This window comes from Passer domesticus, chromosome 20 (assembly GCF_036417665.1).
Source record: "Passer domesticus isolate bPasDom1 chromosome 20, bPasDom1.hap1, whole genome shotgun sequence".
Taxonomy (NCBI): domain Eukaryota; kingdom Metazoa; phylum Chordata; class Aves; order Passeriformes; family Passeridae; genus Passer; species Passer domesticus.
The window spans coordinates 10,343,565-10,360,792 of record NC_087493.1 but is presented as its reverse complement, the minus strand read 5'-3'; the positions used below and the strand labels follow the sequence as shown (position 1 = coordinate 10,360,792).

The window sequence follows — 17,228 nt, the reverse complement described above, 5'->3', positions numbered from 1 at the left end:
TGAAAGGTCAGCAGGGACACTTCACCACCAATGTGTCATCACCATTCAAAGATCAGACACTACCCAACTTTGCTGTGGCTTCTGAAGATGAAAACAGTATTTTCACCTCTAAAACTTGGGTAACACAAGCTAGGGGATTCTCTTATTTGTCTCAGCTGAACTCAGCAGGAGTTCAACAGCTCCTGGTGCCCAGGTTCTCCCCATAGCTCCTTCACCCCAGATGATGTAAGAATTTAAAAGGCAAACTCCCTTTCTGGAGAGCTCAGGGACCTGAGGAGCCACGCTCAGCTCTGCCCACGAGCTGCTGTTGTCTCACTCCTCTGATGACAGCTTGGGAGCAGCAGAGAAATCTAATTTCTCAACATCAGATTTACAGCTGAAGTGGGCCCCTCTGACAAGGGGAGGCATTGTGCTTATTCAAGCTGATCAAGAACCTGAGAGCAATTTCTAGGGGGAAAAAAAAGGTCTGCTTTAATAGAAAGATATTGAAAGTGAACTCACAAATTGCTTTGGGTTTCAGGTGAACAAAGCGCATGAAGGATTTGATTTTCAGCTGCTTCCCCTTTCTTCTTTCCCCAAAACCACACTGCTCTCAACAGGAATGTGGCACACACACAGCTCTAAGAGCCACAAGCCCCTGCCCAGACCTCTGTGCTCCTCATTTTCACACAACAGGGAAAGTTGCTGGGATTTGACCCAGCTTGTACAGAAAAAGGATCTCCCACACAATGCCCAATAAAAACTCAGTGCCACCTATTACACCAGGCCACTAAACCACAGTGATACAGCAAGAAAGCAGCAAAACTCATCTCCAGGAGCTCACGTGGGCCAGCACAGGCAGCAGCACCCACCTCAGCAGATTTGGAGGTCAAGGGCATCCAAAAAACCCCAGCAGACATGGTGCCTTTTCCATACAAAACTCATTCTTCAGGCTGCCCCTCTGCCACAGACCCAGCAGGACAGAAAGGGTGAACTTGGCCAGAGGTTTCTGATGACAAAACCCCTGCACTCTGACAGAGAATGGACCCAGATCTTTCATGGCAGTCCAGAGTAAAAAAGCCTCCCAACACCGCTCATAAAAGGAACATGAAAACTGCTTTTCAACATAATTCTCCTATTTTCCCTCCTTTCACTTGTCATGCTCCGAAGAGTGAATAACTTCAGATTCAATGGAAGAATGGAGAGAAGGACACCAGGAATGACTCATTTACTGCTGCCATTCTTTCCACTGAGTTTTCCTCCCTTTTGAACATGGTCCTGGCTGGTTTCCCAAGCAAGAACTGAGTGAGCTGACTGTTCATCCATCTCTTTCTAAATTACTTCTGCACTGCATTGAATAATTGTGCCTCCATTTTACTCCAGGGCTAAAGGTGACTAACTTAAAGGTGATTATCTTTTGTTAATAGCCTGCATTACTGAGAAAGATCTCAGAATTACCTTTGTAATCCTTCCCCACACTTTAATGTTGCTATTATTATTAATACTGCTCTTTAAAACATTTTTCTCCTGTCATGTGGGAGCAGCAAGTGCTGCTTCTCAAAGAGGTGGTGGAAAGGCTGCCTGATACTATCAAGCAGAAAGAATCCAGGGCATCACACCACTTTTTTTCTTTTAAAAGTGGTGGGATTCAAGTCCAGTCATGAACTAGAGGCATAATTGGATCAAATTGATGCAGAATGGCTGCAGCAAGATTTCCACAAGTCAATATGGATACTACTGATCTGGGAGCATGGAGGATTTGTACAGTGCATTTTATCTCTTAAATAAACTCATTTTCACCCTGCTGCCCCACTGACAGCCCTGAGGGCACTGGTAGCCTTTCTTTCACCTGCTCCACACTGGAGTGCCACCCCAAATCAAGAGTTTTTAAGCCCAGCTTCAGAGGCAGCATCAGTGGCTGCAGGTTTTTCTCTCCTCAGGTTTCAGAGTTGCTCCTCAGCACTGGTTCAGGAGCTCCTTACCCAGGCCAGGTCAGCCAGGACTCCTGAAACACCCCATCAGGAAATCCCAGCACACCATGAATAATCAGTATTAGGCTTACATTTTTCATGGCCCTGACTTTCTGCAGTGTCTGCTCTAACAAATCTCATTTGTCAAGCTTTCCCCACATTGTCTGCTGAGCACTGAGCCCCGGCATTGCTGGATTGGTGTTTGTGAGCACTCAGAGGAAGGCTCTGCAAGGACTCTCTGCCCTGCATCACTCCTTGGCCACTCTTTCTGTGAAGAAAGCTAAAATCTAAACCCTGCTTGGTGCAAATTTGGGCTTTTTCTTCTCATCCTGTCCCTTGTTTCGTAGGAGCAGAGTCTCACCCCACCTGGCTCCACCATCAGGGAGCTGTGCAGAGCCAGAAGGTCCCTCCTGAGCCTCCTTTGCTCCAGGCTGAGCCCCCCCAGCTGCTCCTCATCAGGTTTGTGCTTCAGCCCCTTCCCCAGCTTTGTTGCCCTGTTTTGGACACGTTCCAGCTTAACCCAGGTCAGACTGGGAGAGGAGATTGCGTGGGGCTACTGAAATCCCTGGAAATGTGATTTCACTGCCTGCTCTGACCTGAATCTGGGCTGGAAACCAAACTCACATGTCAGAAATACTCCAGAGGCCAACTCCAGAATGAAAATGTGCCCCACCAGGCACAGTCTGCTTCTGCCATCTCCCGCTCAGTCTTCCCATGCATGGGGAGCCAGTGTCAACCTCTGCCAAAAAAAAAAAGACAAAAAGACCCTGCAAGCAACACCCTAAAGGGAAAGGAGCTGAGGGAAAGAACCCTGGAGAAACCAAAGGCAGCAGCACTTGGAAACCCAAAACCACACCTAAATTTGTGGAAATCCCACATGTTCCAGCCCAGGGTGGCTCTCCAGGGAAGGGAGAGCCCCAGCCCAGGCTGGGAGCACCTTCCCCTGCCTGATGAGTTGTGCAGTTATTTAACAGCTCGTCGTGTGTCACTGCTAACAGCTTTACCCACATCCACAACTTCCCCAGCCTGCTCTGCACATCGTGGCCATGCTGCCAGCAAATCAATGGCCATGGCTGATGGCCTCATTTCCAGACAGAAATTCCACTCTGGGACTGACTAGAGAATATTTAAGATTAATCATTGCACTTGTCAGATGATTAAATCCACTCAGCTTTTGGCCTCTCGTCTTGTCATAGCCATTTGTATTAAAATCATCAGGGCTTGCCCTGCCCAAAGCACTGGATCATCCAGCAGAGGCTGGGCTCAGGTGGATAAAGTGCTGCTATATATCTCAGCCCTGAAAATAACCTTTCAGCTGGCTTCCCCTGTTAAAACCTGCATTTTTGTGGCTGCACTCAGGCCGGAGAGCTCTCCAGGATGTTTATTGAACTGCCCAAAACAGTGAGCCAGGCAACAGAGCCAGTAACACAAAACCCCATTTCTCATACTGGTTTTCAAGTAGGGTTAAACAAGTCAAGGGAAATGGTCTGAGAGGCAAGAGGGAAGAAAAATATATGAGAAACGACATGTAAAAATGTCTCTTTGAGAAAACAGTGCTTAGTTCTGAAAATAAAAATCTTACTAGAGTCAGAATAGTCCTTCCCTGAAGCAGAAATTTTTCCAGTGTTCCCATAAAAATGAAAGCCATAAAACAGATTTTCAATTCCAAAACATACACATTTTCAACTGAAAAGCTCTCAAATGTAAATAGTTCTGTTGAGCCATGATGTTCTGGCTTTGAGTTACTGCTAAAGCATGGATGCTTTTAGAAAGCAGCAGATATATTCCACAGAAATTTGTATTTAATTAAAATACTTCTTTCATTTTATATTTTTTAATGAAAAAAAGTTTTGGCAGGGAAGTTAGAACAGGCTTAGCTGTGGTGAGGACATTTGAGTGTGTCCAGGACTGACTTTTCTCCTCTGAATGATATCTGTCCTTTGGCTTCAGAGGGACATTGCCCTGCACAAAAGTGGGTTTCACCCACAAAAACCCAATCAGCTCCTAGTCTGACACCCAAATATATTACTAGTGACAGGAAATCTTCAAGTAGTTCACTAATTCAGTTCAGCATCTACATTTTGATAAGTTGTCTAAAGCTGCAAGAGCTAGAAAACAAGACTGAAAATCTCAATAAACATTCCACATGACTTCCTCTGAAGCTTGTAGCAAAACCACAAGAACAGATTTTCTTCAAGGTATTTGGAAACCTCAGCTCCCAGCTGGATTGGAGAAGGGCAGAGGCAGGAGGAAATGAAAATCATCTGGGGAAATGTCAGTGTTATATCTGCTTAAGGCCTGGTGGAAGCCTCTGTCTGGATTTGGGTGAGAGAAAGAGGCAAGGGCAGCTTCAGGGAAGGAATGAGATCAGAGGCAGAAATGCTGTTTGCATTTCAGCAGAAAGCTTCAGCAATCTCGAATTTCAAAATGGCTGAGAAAGGTGAAATTAGACCAAAGACTGTCCCAGCAGCAGCTGTAATGGTCTGAACTGGTAAAAGCTCTAAAGCAGCTGAGTTTGGAGGTGGATGAAGAAGAATTCCCAGCTCTATTCCTCAGTTTCACATCCAGTCTTTAACCTCAGCATGACAAACATGCTCCTCTCCAAACTGAACAAATGAGCAAAATTCTCTCTGAATGGGGTGCAAAAGGAGAATTGAGTCTTTTCACTTTGAAAAAACAACTCTCCAATTCTGCATGATTGTAAATTACATGTAAAGGAGGCCTGAACTACCCAACCCAGCACTTTCCTGGCAGCAGGAAGTCAGATGCCCAACATCCACATGTGGTTTCTGGGAGTTTTGGCAGCTCCCACCTCTGGAGCCATCACTCAGGATAGAAATAACCCATGAGGCCATCAAGGATGCCACTGGTCAGCAACACCAACACCTCCAAGCTTCTACAGCCTCGTGGCTGGCTCACCAGCAGCATGTTGGCTGAAGATAACGTGAATTGTGGGTCAGATGTACAGCAAATATTTTGATTTACAGAGCTGACCTGTGGCAAAAGTGCCTGTGCAGGTGGGAGGGAGCAACGGGGGGTTCCTTCCTCAGCTCAATCCATCTGGTGAAAGAAATCATTCAGTGCCAGGCAGAGAGGAGCAGCTGAGGGAGCTGGGGGGGCTCAGGCTGGAGGAAAGGAGGTTCAGGGGGGACCTTTTCACTCTCCACAACTCCCTGATGGAGCCAGGTGGGGGTCAGGCTCTGCTCCCAGGGGACAGGAACAGCCATGGCTTGGTCTGTTTTAACCCCCAGATGACCCCACAGAGGAGCCTCACCCATTCCAGCACAGTCACTGGTTCATGGGCAGTCAGGGCTGAGAACAGCTCCAGATCTCACTGCTTATGTCACATTAAACATCCCCATCACAGCCAGGACAGAGGAGCAGCACCAGAACCCACCTCCCAGCTGTCACATTCACATTCTCTGGAAAAATCCCTCTGCCCAGGATATTTTTCCTGGGAAGCTGAGAAGCCTCAGACATAAAGGAAAACAATTCTTATCTCATTTGCTTCTCCTGTGTTTTGCTGCTTTGCAATGTGTTTGGAGATTGTTTACCCACAGGTGATTGTTTCATTGGATTCTGGTGTGAATTATTTTGACTCTTTGGCCAATCAATGCCAAGCTGTGTCAGGACTCTGGAGAGAGTCACGAGTTTTAATTATTATCTTTTTAGCTTTCTCTAAGTATCTTTTCTGTATTGTTTAGTACAGTTTATTATTCTTTAATATAATATAGTATCATAAAATAATAAATTAGCCTTCTGAGAACATGGAGTCAGATTCATCATTCCCCCTTGCCACAAGGGTCCCTGCAAATACAATACCCAACAATGATGGGAGGCCACAAACTGTCCCCAAAAATCTGGCAAAGACCACCAGCTCCCATGGAACAATCCCAGCTTACACTGGGGCAGATCTAACTTTGCTCCTGCATGAGACAGAGTAGAAAAATATGAGAGCCTGGTTCATAAATCAGTGTCAGCCTGTGATGAGGCTTGTCCAAGCTGCAGTGAGATTAATTGCTCCAGTCGTGATTCCCTCTCCAATCCCCTTCCTGCCCTCTCCAGAAGTTGAAGGATTTGGAAGCCATAATCCAGCAAACGTGGCTTTCCTTTTCCTTTAACCTGATGGTATTTCATGTGGATCAGCTGCAAAAACATTTCAAACCCCTGCACAATCTTTGAGAAACTCATGAAGGGGGCACAGGGTCTCCTGGGGAGCAAATCCTAATTATGGAGGCAAAGATGCAACACCATGACCAACTCACTGTTATATGGTGGGCACCCCTCACAAATGACTCCTGCTGCTGATTTTTATATTTTTCTCTGTCCAATCACTACATGCAGCCTAAAACAGAGCAGCATGTAAAAAAAATCACTGCTGTGGAGTAGCACTAAGACTCTCCTCATCAGGGCAGGAACTCACATGCAAAGTTCATCAATAGCAAAAATCACCCCAGTATGATCACTTTTTGACTTTAAATTATTTAATATACACCTTAACATTCTAAAACCACATCCAGTTGTTGCAATGGAAAGAGAAGGGTTGAGATTTCCCTTGTGGATAATATGCCAGTAACCTGCCCTGAGCTGCATCTGAGGCTGTCTCAAAACAATCAGTAAGAGATGGGAAACTGGAAACAACTCAAATGAATCTCAGTGAGTGAGAGAAAATCTGATCTGCTTCAACCTGAGCCCAGGTGTGGCAAGGCTTTGAGCAGAAACCAAGGTGAGGATCTAAACTGCAGCACTGTACAGTGAGGTACCAAAAATATTTGAAATTATTGTCGTTTCAGCCATCCCCTCCCTTCCCAAACCAAAAGAGTAGCTCAGCTGTTCCCCAGTGATTTTTGCTGCACAATGCTAGACTGCAACTAGAAACATCTGATGACACCAAAGGTGTGGAAAGCCCAGGTACAGAGCAGTGTGACTGGCCTGAACGCTTGCACGAGCTGTGTTGGCATCATTCCCCCTCCTCCAGACAAAAAGAGGAGACAGCAACAACTTCTGTCCGTGCAGGAAGGAGACAGCAGCTCCTCAGAGCCCCAGGTTTGGGAATGATGCTTCAAGGGTCCCCTCCATTTTCCACAGCCACACGAAATTGCAGCTGGCAGGCACACAAAACACCAAACCCAACAGAAAACGTGATCCTCTCGGAGGAAAATTTTACCTTCTCAGCCAAAAAAGAGCAAACTGTGTCCCAGAGTGCTTTGAATTTAATAAGGCATGTTATTTTTAGCTTTTATAGATGAAAATGTCATTAAAAGCAAACATATTTCAGGGGTGGGGGGGGAAAAGCTAAATTCTTTGCAGTTTGGAGTCTTTTGAAGGCCACATCTACTTTCAAGAGAAGATGTTGGGTAATAATAACAATAATAATAGTAGAGCTAAACACATTGGGTATGTTTTTCCTTTCCACACAGAGTGCTGCAACATTGCTTCCAAATAGATAACAATATCATTTCCTCCCATTTAAAAATCCATTTATTGCCAGCATGTAAGTGAGAGCCTGGCCTTCTTCTGCCAGAAGAACCATCTGAGGTCAGGCAGCACGTGGAATCCCAACACCAGGCAGATGGCTCTGAACCCACTCAGGCACAACAATTCCCAGCCCAAATCCACACTCAGAAACGGAGATAAAGGGAAAACTCTCTATCAGCAAGGAGGTCAGCTCATTCTGGGGTCATTTATTTGTCCTAAGGGCTACTGGCACAGAGGGTAAGTAGGAAACTTGAAATCAAGCTTCATAGAAAGCTTTCACACCTCGTAAAAACATCCATGGACAATGTAGCTTGCAGAAAAAAAATCACCTGGTTCCTAGGTTTCAGCTGTAGGAGCACAAAGCTGGGCTCTGACTCCATCTCTGGGCACTCAGGCTCTCTGCACACTCACAATGCAGAAATGCAGCTCTTCTGTGCCAGTAGAAATCAGTCTTCTCTCATGACAGGACCTAAAGCTGGATTTAGGAACCATTCTGGGAACCACATGGTGAGCGTTTTCACTCAGATCCTTGTCAATCTGAAAATCTTCCAGCACTCCTCCAGAAATATCTGTCAAAGAAATTGTCCAATGACTTTATCCATGTGGGTCTCCATATTTACAAGGTTGTTTAATAGATAAAATTCAGATTTGTTGAGAGGACCAAATAACAAAAAGTAGCACTAAACTAGGGGCTGGAAAAGGGGACAATGAGCAGACAGATTCCAGAAGGCCATTCATGAGCCTTTGCTTTGGAAGAACATGGGCCAGAGTCAGAACAAAACCTGCATGCATGTCTCCAGAGCCCAATTCAGGGAAACCACAGTGAGGTGATGGACCTGATTTATCAGTGTCACAAGCAGATGCAGATCCAGAGGATGCTTCAAGAGACAAAACCATCTGATGTTAAAAAGGAAACTGGCCTCAACTTCCACCTGTAGCATTCACATTCTCTGAAAAATCCCTTTGCCCAAGATTTTTCTCCTGGGAAGCTGAGAAGCCTCAGAGAAAAAGGAAAACAATTCTTCTCTCATTTGCTTCTCCTGTGTTTTGCTCACATGGAATGTGTTTGGAGATTTTTTACCCACAGGTGATTGTTTCATTGGTTTTGTGTGAATTGTTTTGACTCTTTGGCCAACCAGTGCCAAGCTGTGTTGGGACTCTGGAAAGAGTCACGAGTTTTCATTATTATCTTTTTAGCATTCTGTAAGTATCCTTTCTGTATTCTTTAGTATAGTTTAGTATAGTATTCTTTAATATAAGGTAGTATCATAAAGTAATGAATTAGCCTTCTGAGAACATGGAGTCAGATTCATCATTCCTCCCTGACACAGGGGTCCCTGCAAATACAATATTCCACCCACTATGGATCAGAGACATAATTTTTTTAGGAGTAGTGGGGTGAGTAAGGAGCAGGCAGGTTGTCAGATCAAGCAGTTCCATGTCTGCAGGATTGATGGGCAGTTGTAGAAAACCCTCCCCTCCCCGGGGTGTTACCAGGCAGCCAGAAGTGGCTGAGTGAAGATCCCCGAGCACCCAGCCTGCTTCTGCTGCCACTCAGCTCCTTCACAAACCCTGACCTCCACCACAGCCAAGGGAGAGGCAGCTCTGCTACTGGACAGCTTTTTTTGGCCACACAAATATGACAGGAGAAATCTCAGGCTCTAACTACCTTGTTAAATATCATGTAATGGGTAGAAGCAGCTCAACTCACTTTTCAGTCTGCTTTCAGTGCAGATTAACTCACAAATTCTCTCTCTGAGCATCCCAGCATGTCCCAAGCTTTACTACAGGCAGAGTGAGATCAGCATTTGCTTGATGTGGCTTTCCAGAAGGGGAAAAAAAAATACATTTAAGGATTCTATTCAAAAGGGGGTCAACAACACAACAAAATAGTCATGTCATTTTAATTAGGAAATCATAAATTTGGGGCTGTCCCCATCCTGGTAACACAGCAAGGATCTTTGTTCCAAGCATTAGGCAAAAGCCAGCAACCTTTGCCAAAATAACTTTTCAAGCAAACTCTTATTGAATAAATCTTTCACACCGAAGGGAACATTTTTCAGTACTCTGCTTTTTAACACCATTAACTTTAACTGTCAAGCCTGACAAGTATGGAAAACTGTTTTCTTACAAAAGTTAACACAAAAAACATTTTCCACTAAAAGGAGTTTTATTCACTACACATTAATTCTCTATTTTACCATTAAACTCTAATTGCTATTTTTCTGCATTCCAAATTTCTTTTCCTCTCCAAGATCTGGACTTTAAAGAGTCCGAGCAGCCAGACATCAGCACTTGTTTATAGAAGTTCTGTGACATGGCTATGCTGTAATGAAGTAATTATATTAAAAAGAAGGATCTGGGAATAGCCATGACCCGTTAATCACATTCATTCACATGCTGCTATTCTTTTTTTCCCTACTGTTTCCAAGTGTCTAGGTGAATTCTTGAAAATATTTGGGAGATTAAAAACATTTGGTCACTTTCAGAGCTGAATCAGAATGTGAATTAACTGCCACATGAGAATAAATTCCATTAGAGGAGCAGTGGGGTGTGGACACAAGTCTTAGGGGGAGCTCATCTCTCCTCACTTCACCTTCTGAACATTTCATTTAGACTTGGGTATCCCCTCAGTCAGTGGAAAGCATCAGCCCCTCCTGGGATGATGAATCCAAAAAGGGGAAGGAATCAATCAGAAGCTGAGTTAATTAATCTGTATGTACAACTCTTTAGTAAGTAACAAGGTTTTCAGAAAATTCCATCAGGTTCATTGCTTATTTTACTAAAGTCCTCATCTAAGCTGGTAAGGAACAATAAAACTCCTGAATTTCTTCTAGATCAGCCTGGTTTTGTGAGCCCTCCCTTGTGCTGGACACAGCTGAGCTGGAGCACTCATCGTGTCAGAGGCCCTTGGAGCAATCCATAACAAAACCTCTGGGATTTTGACTTCTGACCCCTTGGATAACACAGGCCACAAGACTTCCCAGAACTGATTCCTTCTAAAACCAGAGCAGAAATACTAGGACAAGAAAAACCATGTAAAAACTTCCAGTGAAACAGAGAACTTCGTATTTCTCCGTGTGCTGTTGTGAGTGGTTAATTGCTCTCACTGCTGAGTGTGGTTTATGTCTAGTCTGAGTTCCTCAACCTTTGCTTTCTCTCCACTGGGGTTTATTGCCTTTATTTGCTGGACTGAACTCAGCTTTTTCACTGTATTTATGTTTCTGTCCATCAGAGGGATCACAACTCTCCGTCACCTTCCTCTCTGTCAGATGATGCCAAGTGTCTCCTCTGGTCTCCAGAGGGTGGATGTGCCTTCCAATCATTTAACAAATCCTTTTTCTCCATTCTCTCCAACTGCTGATGACAACATTTTCCTTGAACTGCCAAAGTCACACCTGGAAACTGCAGGAGGAGTCCCTTCCTGGTTTTATACCCCCCAAAATGACATTTTCTCTGTCACACTCTCACACAGGGGTCTGTGCTTGCTGATGGTCCCACGGCTCCACGCGACTTTTTCAGTGTCAACAGCTCCCTGGACATGGCTCAGCTCTACCTGGGTCCTACTAAAACTTGTTCCTTGTTCTCATTCAGTTTACTAATGGGACCCAAAACATTCTGCTCTGGTGATCTGTCTTTTATTTCAGTGATCTTCAGATTTTGGCCTCACCACAGAGGCAGATCTGTGATATCCCCCAGGACTCCATTACAAGCATGCCCATCCACTGATGAATTTCCATTTAAAACTGGAGAGTGCAGCAGTCTCTTTCTATTCCAGTGGTGCCTAATTGGTTTTCTATCATCCCAGACTTGTGTAAGAAGTTATTCAATTCTTGCAAGGGGCCACTGGGTGTTCCAGGTTGGAAGGGGCCTCAGGAGGTCACCCACTCCAACCTGCAGGGTCAGCCATGAGATCAGATCAGGATCCTCAGGCCTTCCCATAAGTTTGTCATATCAATACTATTACATTTATCAACACAATTTGTAATCTTCCCTGAAAAAAAAAACCTAATTAGACAAGAACTATATTCTATAAGCCCATGTTGATTGACACTACTTGCATTAATCCCTTTAATTCTTTACTAATTACATGCCCTATCAGCAATTCCATTATTTTGTCTAGGATTAATGTCAGGCAGAAAAATCTGTAGTTCTGTGAGCCACCTTGTTTATCCCTTAAAAAATAATGGCACACATAGAGCTAAAATTCTTCCACAGAGATGTAACTTGCTGGTATTTATTATCTCTGATTAAGAGCTGCTATACAATTCTCATTCAGTATAAAAGGTGTTTTATTGTTAAAGGACATGATCACAGTCTCTCTTTTTCCCTTGCAAGGAACAGAAATATTTATTGAACTCTTCAAAATTCTGTTCAAGATTACTAACAACACTATCATTTTCATGTAGCACTGAGCTATTGTAAACACAGTTATTCCACTCAAGAAAGAGAGCTGCATTTCTATGGGGATTTCATTTTGAAAGCCATATGTTGGAGCCCTGTGCTGCAAATACTAAAAATGTGCTCGGAATTCCTAAAATTATACTTGAAAATATCCAGACACAAAAACAATTGCATCTAACATAGAAGAAATTCTATATTAGACCTCATTTTTGCAGATCAAGGGGAACTGATGACAGAATGTAAAAATATAGCAGCAGCTTAGGTACAAGAGACTGATTTGATTACATTTGTTATGTGCAAATAGAATAAAGTCCAAATGAGTAATGTATCTACTTGATGATTTCCAATGCCAGCTTAACAAAGCTGAAAATAATTACAAAGCAAAACAATTGAAAGAAAGAATTTGAGCAGGAATATGTGACTGATAACTGGGAACTGTTCAAGATCATTTTCCTCCCTGCACAGAGGAACCACAATCCCATGGAAAAGAAAGAAGGCTGAGCTGGCAAAAAGCTGCTCTGGCTTGGAGGACAAGCAAAAGCCAAATCTTGACGTAGAAAATAAATGGGAAATTCTTCTCCATAGAAAACAAGAAACAGTAATGGCAATGAATAGAAGTCAGCAGTGAGAAATTTCACAAAACAGATAAGGGATGCATGGGTTGAAGGAAAATAAAAATACTGGGGACAAAAGAGGAAATGAAAGCTTTGTCTTCTGTGTGCAGGTCACAGATTCAGATCAGTAAAAGCAGCAAAGGTGCAAGGCAATGTGCTGCCTGAGCTGGCCACTATCCTGGGACGTAGAGGCTCAGGGGAAGTGACAGCCTGGCAGGGACAGGACCACAGGCAGAGCAGAACAAGGCAGGAGCCATCAGGATGCTCCTCCAGGTGGGTTCCTGTTGTGGTGGCCATGGCACACTCTGGGTTCCTCTCCATCCTCAGCAGCAGCACACTGGGACAGGATTTTGCCCAGTCAAAGACTGCAAGGCATCTTCTGGAGTTAAAAAACCACCATTGCTGCCCTCAGCTCTTTCCAGCTAACCCATGGCTGCACAAGTTCTGGGTAATAACACACAACCCATTACATCATCCTTGTGCTGTGCTGTTGGTCCATCCAACCCATCTCCAATAAAAGTGGCTTTTTTCCCAAGCTGTGTGCCATTCTCAATGATGCACGTCATGATTCAGCTTTCACAGCACCACTCATTACCTCTGGAGAAGGCAAGAGCTGCGTGGCACCGAGATAAATTTAACTCTGGAGGTGAGCAGAATCCCCAAAACAACAAGCAGAGGAGTAGGGTGTTCCTGGAACCAGGGGGAAGTGGGGAATGAACAGCTGGCTCCCCAGGATGAAACTGCTCAGCAGCACTTCTGACCCCAGGGCCAGCTGCAGTGAACCACAGAGAGCCACCTGGGATGAGAAAGAGCCACTCTGCAGAGCCCAAAGGGAAGGCTCAAGCTCTTCAGCATCTTGGCCAAAATCCTCCTAGATGAAAAGACTGCATTAAATTCCTCAAACACTGCCTTAGAAAGTCCTTTTTGCCTTTTCCAAGCAGACAGAATGAAGCAGGGAGGGAATTTAGGTTCACATGAAGTTTAAATGCAGGGCTTGGAATCAAGGGACTTGTTTGGGTTTAGATTCACAGATTCTTATCTCAAATGTGGTAGCCTGACCTCCTGCATTATCCAGGTCATGCAATTACATTTTTTAAAAATCTGCATTGAGCCCCTTAACTTCTGTTTGAGCTATGGAGTATTTCTGAGGAAGACATGCATTCTTGATTTGAAGAGATCAAACCATGGAGAATCCATCACATAATAAATCCTGATAAACTGTTCCAGAGTTTAATTACTCTCACTGTTAAAAATTTGTACCTTATTTCCAATTTGATTTTTTCTGGCTTCAGTTTCCAGCCATTGGACCTTGTCATGCCTTTGAGAGCTCAATTAAAGAATGCTAAAGCATCAGATACCATTTCCATCTGTCAGTGCTTAAACACAGAAACCACAGTAGCTGATTCTCATGAGGTTTTTGGCAGGATCTGAACTACCAGCAGTAACTTATCTGCCTGTCTTCAGAACTGACTTGCAAGCCAAGTAAAAATGGTGAATGAAATTGGTTTTTCATAATTAGTGATTTTTGAGAAAGCTGGGAAATACATAGATCTGATTAGAAAATCTTGAATGAATCTTGATTTTATGAGAATTCACTCTTTTCATCACTGAAATGTTCTAGTAGAAGAGTTCAGCTTCCAAGGATGGCATTGAAGGCTTCATTGCACCCTAGGAGCTGAGTGTGAGCCCAGACCCTGTGGCACTCACACTGGGAATGAGAGAGAGCCACACGTGCTGTGGTTGAAAAGCTGGAATTGGACAATTAACTCCAATCTGCAAATAGAGCAGAACTGATAAAAGTGAGAGACCCTGTGACCAGTTGTGCATTTTGGGACCATTTTGGTTCATCTTGGGTGCAGCCCTGGCTGGGCTCTTGTGCTGCCCAAGGTGGATCCATGGAGGAGATCCTTTTAATAAATCCTTGCTTTATTCTTTAACTGTTCTAGGTCAGCCTAGGCATCACCACCACAGCTCCTGCAAGTGAGATGTTTGTTTTTTGCTCCTCCAACACGCTGCTCAGAGGCTGAACTCTCTTCCTGCAGAATGGAACTCCCCTGCTTGAGGCAAAGGGACCATGCCCTGCCACTGAATTAATCTGTGACAGGCAGACAGAGCACTTGAATGCACCCAGAGCCCAGTGAATTTGGCTCTCTGTCACCAGGGGTGTTTCCTCTATGCAAGCAGCCTCCAGCATGAGCAGGGGAAAAAGGAACCAAGTTTATATGCTAGACAAATTCATATTTGCCAGCCTGACAGCAAATTATTACTCCAACCTGAGCTATTACTTTCCCCACTGCTTTTCTTATTGAGCCTGAAAGCACAAGATAGAATCACAAGGAGCAGGACTCTCAGGTGAGACTGATAAATAAATGGATAAATACTGCAGCAAACATCCCAGGTGTGTGTTCAATTCAGCTACAGACACTTTTTGTCATTGTAAGTGTTCAGAAAATGAAAACAGGTTACAAAGGTCTATTCTCTCCTACAAAACACTGAATGCTCACCTGAGGGAGACTGATTCCTGGGTCTGGCATTTGTTTCCATAAGGCCAGATCCAAAATGCTGCAGGGAAGGGACTCATGCAGGAGCTCAGAGGCATTTTTGGCGGTTGATATCTCATTAAAAATCCATTGAAAAACCAGAGATGTAGCTGGAAATGGAAAAGCCCTCACAGGTTCCCTCACCTTTCCTTTGGCCACCACAGGGCTGATCCCAAACTTTCATCTGTCCACAGAAGGGAACTCCAAAAAAGTCACTTTTGTGACCCAAATTGAGGTTCTGCTGACCTCGGGGACAGCCCAGCCCAGCTTTGCCTGCTGCAAGCTGGGACCTCTCTCAGAGTCAGATTTTCCAAGCCCATGGACAAAAATTAAACAGCAGGAGGTCAGGCTCTTCTCCCACATTCTTCAGGTCATCTCTCCCACAGATTCCTGTTACTATTTTTGACCCTGTTACCTTGGCCAACTTAAACTTTCTATTATCAGGAGGAAATAGTGACCGTTTTTATTATATCTACCTGTCTTAGATTTATTGTACCCAGAAGGATGACTGTGTTTTCTATTAAGAAGTATCTTTATTTTACCATATCACTAAAAGAGAGAAATATGCAGGTCATGAAACCTGTTCAGCCCAACCATCTGACACCTAATATTTTTCTTTGCTAAAAAAAATGGCAGGAGTTAGTAAGGCCCTAAATTAGCAAAACTCCTAAGTATAAATGTAGCTTAAAAATACATGCTTAATTTCCATTTAGATCATGGGAAATTACAGCCCAATCTCAGCAGGCACCTTCAGGTTTTTATATATACATTTATAGATATATAATTACAGGTTAGTGGAATAAGTACACCTCAAAGCACGTGCCTGAATACGTTGCTGAATCAAATCTCCAACACCTTCCACACCAGCCCTGCAGCAAAACACCACAGCATTATTGGAAACACCATTAGCAGCAAGCACGTCCCAATAAAATGCAATTTTAATGCAAGGAAACATCCTGTGTTATCCAAGCCAACCGAAGCACCAGTGGCTGCTGCATGACAAGACCTGTATTTGATCTCGCCTTTACACAGAAAGCAGGAACACCAGCTCATAAACAAGTTAGGAAACACATTTAACCAACAACCCACAACTTACTTTCAACGAGCTTACCGATGTCAGCACACAGGATAAAATTAGCCTGTTGGAGTCTGTGATTTTGGCATGATTATCTGCTAATTACCCTCTGTAAGCTGAGAGGGGTGGGCTTAGCAGCTCGCCGGGGGCTGCTGGCTGCCTGTCTTCCCACAAAATTTGCTCACAAGGCATCTAAAAATAACTTTATGGACAAATCTTGCTCTGGAGGGAGAGGCAGGACAAAACAAAAGAGCGCAGACAGCTTAACCTCTTCATGCCCAAATAGCCACACGTGTAGTGAGGTAAGCAACACCCACCTTAGACTGGAATCCTTTGGCAGCTTTACTTCAAGGACCCAAGGCTGGTTTTTCTCCAAATTCAGTTTCCTATATCCTCACATCTGTCCCTGTAGTACCTCACACGTGGTCATTGCCTCTCTTCCACGAGCTGGATGCTTTTAGGGCTTTTCTAGAACATATCTGTGAGCTGAGGGTCCCCAGGAGTCCTGTCCTGGTGGCAGCACACAGAAAATACCAGCAGAGCTTTGCCCAGCAGCTTTCCCCTTTCCAGCCTTCCCTGCCCTGCTTCTACTCCCCCAGCACCAGCTGCTGATTTCCACCCAACTCTTATTTCATGCACTTCCACCCCAATTCTTTTCAAAGGCTCAGAGTTGTCTCCATCCTGCAGTACACAGGGGGAAATATGATGGTGTTTATTGTCACAGCCGTATGACAAGCATGTGATCATTTCCACTGGCTCTCCTGATGGAGCAAATCTATCAGAAGGCTGAAATAAGCTAAGTGGATGAAACACAAGCAAAATTTTATCCACTAAGCAATTCTATTAGGTTACAGACCAAAGGAGGTTATTGATTCAAAGAGCACAGCGTGAGGGACTAAATACTTATGAGCATCAAAGCCCCACTGCAGTCAATTACTGCTCACAGCCAGTGGCTGGAGCTCCACATTAGGAAAGGATGTGTTGTTCCAACAGCAGTGATTTGGTGGAAAATCTGCTGTTAGGGCTAAATATGATAGAGCAAATACAAGGACTAGAGACAAACGATTATACAGGGGATGTTTAAGCTGCTCAACAAACTAATTATGCTGCTGGTGAAAAGCGAGCCAGGAAGAAGCACAGAGACTCAAACACAGGCTGCACACAGCAA

At 44.1% G+C, this 17,228-nt stretch overlaps 1 long non-coding RNA gene across 4 annotated transcripts in view; it reads right to left on the bottom strand.

Moving 5' to 3' along the window:
• Window positions 1–16,278, bottom strand: part of LOC135284222 (uncharacterized) — a 55,951-nt gene extending 39,673 nt beyond the window's left edge. Inside the window, exons 1-3 of one of the 4 annotated variants that reach the window (XR_010349668.1) lie at window positions 16,082–16,278; window positions 9,139–9,248; window positions 7,757–7,996 (exon numbers count right to left, since the gene is read on the bottom strand). This is a non-coding gene — a long non-coding RNA (uncharacterized LOC135284222). The remainder of the gene's footprint in view (window positions 1–7,756; window positions 7,997–9,138; window positions 9,249–16,081) is intronic. The other 3 variants (XR_010349667.1, XR_010349665.1, XR_010349669.1) reach the window with 3 other exon arrangements.
• Window positions 16,279–17,228: the final 950 nt, after the last annotated feature.